General features: G+C 40.2%; 1 pseudogene; it reads left to right on the top strand.

The window, feature by feature from the left end:
* Positions 1-3,929: 3,929 nt before the first annotated feature.
* LOC118540324 (homeobox protein MSX-2 pseudogene) lies at positions 3,930-4,667 on the top strand (annotated as a pseudogene).
* The last annotated feature ends 1,668 nt before the right edge of the window (positions 4,668-6,335 follow it).

Raw genomic sequence — 6,335 nt, 5'->3', positions numbered from 1 at the left:
TTCAATTTTACAGAGCCATGTTGGCTTCTATAAGCTTGCTTTCACTTTCACTAGAGCAGTAGCACTGATAGGGCAGCATACTGGAAAACTACTCGTCTTTTCCCTCTCTTCCAGGGGAGAAGTCTCAGGGTTGTGGACCTTTTTCCAATCTCAAAGAGCAATGCAGGCCACGATAAACCTCCTGCCACTTTTTTCTAGGTCAGAGTACTGAAATGCTAAGTTGTTCCATTCAAGCTCCATTTTTTCTCCCTTGCTTCTGAGGAGAAGATTCTGGATTGTGTGTTTTCTCCCTATCCCACAGAGCCATGTCAGCTGTTGAGAGCTGCCTGCTCTATTTTTCTCTATGACAATATACTAAAATGCCAGGATGTACTGGAATGGCACTGGGTGCAAGCTCTACTTCTCTCTCTTCCTCTAACTCTCACAATTGTTTACATTCTCTCTTTCTCTCTTTTTATTTTAATTTAAATTTATTTAATTAACATATAGTACAATATTGGTTCCTGGAGTAGAATTCAGTGATTCATCACTTACATACAACACCCAGTACTTATCGCAGCAAGTGTCTTCCTTAATGCCCATCACCCATCTAGCCCATCCCCCACTCACCTCCCTCTATCAACCCTCAGTTTGTTGTCTATCATTAAGAGTCTCATGGTTTATTTCCCTCTCTCCTTTTTTTCTTTTCCCCCTTTCCATATGTTCATCTGTTTTCTTTCTTAAATTCCACATATGAGTGAAATCATATGGTATTTGTCTTTCTCTGACTGATCTATTTCACTTACCATAATATATTCTAGCTCCATCCATGTTGTTGCAAATGGCATTTCATTCTTTTTGATGGCTGAGTAATATTCCAATATATATTTGAATCCAATCCAATATATATATATCCAATATATATCTATACATATATCTATATCATCTATCTATCTATCTATCATTTATCTATCTATCTATATCCCACATCTTCTTTATCCATTCATCATTGATGGACATTTGGGCACTCTCCATAGTTTGGCTATTGTTGATAATGCTGCTATAAACACTGGGGTGCATGTACCCCTTCGAATCTGTATTTTTGTATCCTTTGAGTAAATACCTAGTAGTGCAATTGCTGGATCATAAGGTAGTTCTATTTTTAACTTTTTGAGAAACTGCCATACTGTTTTCCAGAGTGGCTACACCAGTTTGCATTCCCACCAGCAGTGCAAGAGGGTTCCCTTTCTCTGCATCCTCACCAACACCTGTTGTTTCTTGTGTTGTTAATTTTAGCCATCCTGACAGGTGTGAGGTGATATCTCATCATGGTTTTGATTTGTATTCCCCTGATGATGAGTGATGTTGAGCACTTTTTCATGTGTCTATTGGCCATTTGTATGTCTTCTTTGGAGAAATATCTGTTCATGTCTTTTGCCCATTTCTTAACTGGATTATTTGGTTTTGGCGTATTGCATTCTTCATAGATTTTGGATAACAACCCTTTATCAGATATGTCATTTGCAAATATCTTCTCCCATTTAGTAAGCTACCTTTTAGTTTTGTTGATTGTTTCCTTCACTGTGCAGAAACTTTTTATCTTGATGAAGTCCCAATGGTTCATTTTTGCTTTTGTTTCCCTTTCCTCTGGCTAGGTGTCTAGAAAGAAGTTGTTATGGACAAGGTCAAAGAGGTTTCTGCCTGTATTCTCCTCTAGAATTTTGATGGTTTCCTGTCTCACATTTAGGTCTCTCATCCATTTGGAATTTATTTTGTGTATTGTGTAAAAAAGTGATCCAGTTTCATTCTTCCGCATGTTGCTGTCCAGTCTTCCCAATGCCATTTGTTGAAGAGACTGTCTTTTTTTTTTTTTTTCCATTGGATATTCTTTCTTGCTTTGTCAAAGAATAGGTGACTATATAGTTGGGGGTCCATTTCTGGGCTCTCTATTCTGTTCCGTTGATCTATGTGTCTGTTTGTGTGCCAGTACCATACTGTCTTGATGATCACAGCTTTGTAATAGAGCTTGAAATCTGGAATAGTGATGCCTCCAGTTTTGTTTTTCTTTTTCAGAATTGCTTTGGCTATTCAGAGTCTTTTGTGGTTCCATACAAATCTTAGTATTGTTTGTTCTAGCTCTGTGAAAAATGCTGGTGATATTTTGATAGGGATTGCATTAAATGTATAGATTGCTTTGGGTAGTATAGACATTTTAACAATGTTTGTTCTTCCAATCCATTAGCATGGAATGCTTTTTCATTTCTTTGTATCCTCTTCAATTTCTTTCATAAGCGTTCTATAGTTTTCAGAGTACAGATCTTTTACCTCTTTGGTTAGGTTTATTCCTAGGTGTCTTATCAGTTTTGGTGCAATTGCAAATGGATGGATTCCTTGATTTCTTTTTCTGCTGCTTCATTATTGGTGCATAGAAATGCAACAGCTTTCTGCATATTGGTTTTATATCCTGAAACTTCGCTGAATTCATGAATTAGTTCTAAAAATTTTTTGGTGGAGTCTTTCAGGTTTTCTACATAAAGTATCATGTCATCTGCAAATAGTGAAAGTTTGACTTCTTCCTTGCTGATTTGGGTACCTTTTATTTCTTTTTGTTGTCTAATTGCTGAGGCTAAGACTTCCGGTACTATGTTAAATAGTAATGGTGAGAGTGGACATCCTTGTCTTGTTCCAGACCACAGGGGAAAGGCTCTCAGTTTTTCCCCATTGAGGGATGATGTTAGCTGTGGGTCTTTCATATATGGCCTTTATGATGTTGGGGTATGTTCCAAATATCCCTACTTTATTGAGGTTTTTGTGTGTGTGTGTTTTGTTTTTTAAGCAAGAAAGGATGCTGTATTTTGTCAAATGCTTTTTTTGCATCTATTGGCAAATTACCCAGAGCAGGCCCAGGCCAGGAGGCCCCAGAAAATGGAAAGTTACTAACAATAAGCTAGAGATAACCAGAAGCCCTACTGGGAGCAAGAGATAACCAGCCATTTCTGCTTCTGTAAACAGGCTTCCCACCACAGGCTCCCTGCTCTACTGTTCCCGCCTAAAGAAGCCCCCACTCCCCCAGTTTAAAGCCACCTACCAGCAGTCAGCATAGCCCTTTAACCTGACTGCCTGCAGTACCCTATAAAAGCCCTATAACCCCGTTGCCTGGGGCCCAGAACTTTGAGCATGAGCTCATCTGGGTCCGCAGGCATAAAATAAATCCAAGTTCTCCTACTTCTCTGAGTGTCACTTGGTCTCTCGCCGGTCTGATTTTTATTTTTCCGCAACACTTATCCTTATGCCTTCAAAACCAAATAGGGGTCTCTTAAAAACCATTTAAAAATAAGAACATTGAAAACTAAGCAAAATTACATAACTTCCTCCCTAGCTTGGTAGCATGAGTCTTTACCAGATTTCAAATCATCTGATGTCTGGTTTAGGCTTTTTCTATACTATGTCCAGGAACAAAATAAAGCTCTCTCTCCGGGGAGGCATGTTGCTTTCACCAGTGGTCCTCAATCCAGCTGTGAATTAAAACCAATTTCCTAAATATAAAGATTCCTGGCCCCTACCCTTCCCTTGACTTTCTGATATAGTGGATCTGAGATGAGTCATTGGGTGATACAGTAACAAGAAAAAGGTAATTCAAGGCTATAAGCTTTCAGTCTGCCAAAGCTACCACATGTTAGGACCTGTATTTGCTGACCCTCATGGTGTTCTTGTGGCAAAATTCTTTTTAACCTAGAGAAGTATATTTTCTCTTGTTTAAATGTCAGGATGTTACTTTCCCCTCTGTAGGTTTAGTGAAAGGATATATAAGATGCCCTGATTTAGAGAAAGGGAACACACAGAACACTGAGATCCAGACAAAATAGCAGAGCTCCCTCAGTGAAAGCTGTCCTCCACAGATCAAAAATCATTTGGGCAGGGAGTTGCGCGCTCCGTAGGGCAGAGAAGTCATGGCTCCTCCGTCCAAAGGCAAGGACTTGTTTTCGTCTGATGAGGAGGGCTGGGCCATGGTGGGCCGGGCCCAGGGCCTGGGGGAGCGGAGGAGCGCCGCGTCAAGGTCTCCAGCCTGCCCTTCAGCGCTCACGTCGGACAAGAAGCCGCCCAAGGAGGCGTCCCCACTGCCAGCCAGCCGAAAGCGCCAGCGCTGGGGCCACCCTGCCCTGGGCCGCTGGTCAAGCCCTTCCAGGCCGCCTTGGTCAAGTCGGAAAACTCACAAGACGGGCCGCGTGCATGCAGGAACACAGCAGATACTTGCCGCCGCCAAGACACACGAGCCCCACCACCTGCACCCTGCGGAAGCACAGGACCAATCGGAAGCCACAAACCCCTTACACACGTCCCAGCTCCTCGCTCTGGAGCACAAGTTCCGCCGGAAACAGTACCTCTCCACTGTAGAGAGTGCGGAGTTCTCCAGCTCTCTGAACCTCACAGAGACCCAGGTCAAAATCTGGTTTCAGAACCGAAGGGCCAAGGCGAAAAGACTGCAGGAGGCAGAACTAGAAAAGCTGAAAATGGCTGCAAAACCTATGCTGTCCTCTGGCTTCAGCCTCCCTTTTCCCATCAACTCGCTCCTGCAAGCAGCATCCATATACGGAACGTCCTACCCTTTCCATAGACCTGTGCTTCCCATTCTGCCCATGGGACTCTATGCGACTCCAGTCGGATATGGCATTTACCATCTAACCTAAGGAAGACCAGCTCCATAGACACCATGATGGACGTTTATTTAAATGGGTCCCCCCTCCCTCTCCAAGAAGGCAGTACCAAGCCGGTACTTCTGCTCTGCAAACCTTGCATGCACCAACCTAAGCAACTAGGCCCACAGGGCTACAGACATAGTTCGAATTTGTTCTTTAGGCCGGAGGCACCAAGCCCCATTTTCTTGTGATCTTCTAGATGCCCCCTTCTCCTTTCACAAAGATTGGCTCTGATGATTCATTTATATATATATATATATATATATAAATATAATATAATATATATAATGACATTTTTATACAGCAGACATAAAAATTCAGATTTTGAAAGGCAAAATGTATATGCACATATGTATACTTTTTTCTATATATCACCTTCTTAAAAGAGACTGCTTAAGTCCATTTGTATTTTCTTATAGGAGAGACCAATTATTAGGTAAAATTGCTGACATCTGGTGATTTTGATGGGATGATTAACTTTTGCTTATGGAGAACAAAGTTAGAATTAAGCATGATGCTTAGGAAGTAGGTATGACAGATTCCTCAAAGTGATGAGGACACATCGTGTTTTTGCATTTTTACATGCATTAAAAAACTCATTAGGTCCTACCATATTTGGCCCTGTATTTTTCCCTCTGTCCACATTGTTACAGATTGTTAAAGTTTTAACTTTTTTTTTTTTTAAGATCAGTGAATGGGGGTTGAGAAGAATACTAAGAATGCCTTGGGGTAAGGTGGGACATGGAAGTACTTCCTAATTCCTCTCAAGGCTGTTGCTTAACTCAAATTAAGGCAAAAGTCAGTCCTCACACATTGCAAAGGTGATTGGGGGGCGGGGAGTGTAGTTAATTCTCCGTTTAAAAAAAATAAATATATTGTGACCATTACCTATATGCTAAATATTCTTGAGCAATGAATAGATTCAGAAAGAAAAAAAATCATGCTTTCTCTGTGTACCTATTGTATGTGCCAAACTTATTAGAAAAATTTATATACTTTTTAACATGTTGGCAGAGGGTAAAGCTGTGTTTTGACTTGCTAAAAATGGTGTTGTCAAACAGCCCATTTAGCTCCCTGGTACTTTATCTTTCAATCTTTCCCCCCACCACCACCCAGTATACTTTTATCCCTTTGAAAGGGTGTCTTGTATAATTTTATATATTTTATCGAAGAGTTATTTCTTATCTCTTATTCTGAATTAAACATTTGTTTTATTGCAAAAAAAAATCAATTAGGCCAATTAAGATATTCAATGAAAAATGAATGCAAACATAAAGATTTAAGAAATCTTTTAAATATTTGATGGATTTATAGATAAACTAAAAATCAACACTGTTACCACTCTACATGCATATTTTCAACAAATTAGATAAAATGGACCAATTTCACAAAAAACACATACTACTAAAACCGATCCAAGGTGAAATAGATGACCTGAATTGTCCTAGAACTTCTAAAGAAATTACATTTGTAGTTAAAAAAAAAAAAAAATCTGAAGTGAAATCTGCAAGATAATGGAAGAGGAAGTCCTAGCCCTCATCCCTCAACGAAAACACCAATAAAAGAATGCTATTTCACTTTACCGGTGTCGGTCCCTCCCACAAGTTGGAACAGCTCAGCATCTAAAGAAATCCCCTCAGCTCACAATTTTTCCCTCAG

Source organism: Halichoerus grypus, chromosome 5, assembly GCF_964656455.1.
Source record: "Halichoerus grypus chromosome 5, mHalGry1.hap1.1, whole genome shotgun sequence".
Lineage (NCBI taxonomy): Eukaryota > Metazoa > Chordata > Mammalia > Carnivora > Phocidae > Halichoerus > Halichoerus grypus.
This window is presented reverse-complemented; position numbering and strand designations above follow the sequence as displayed.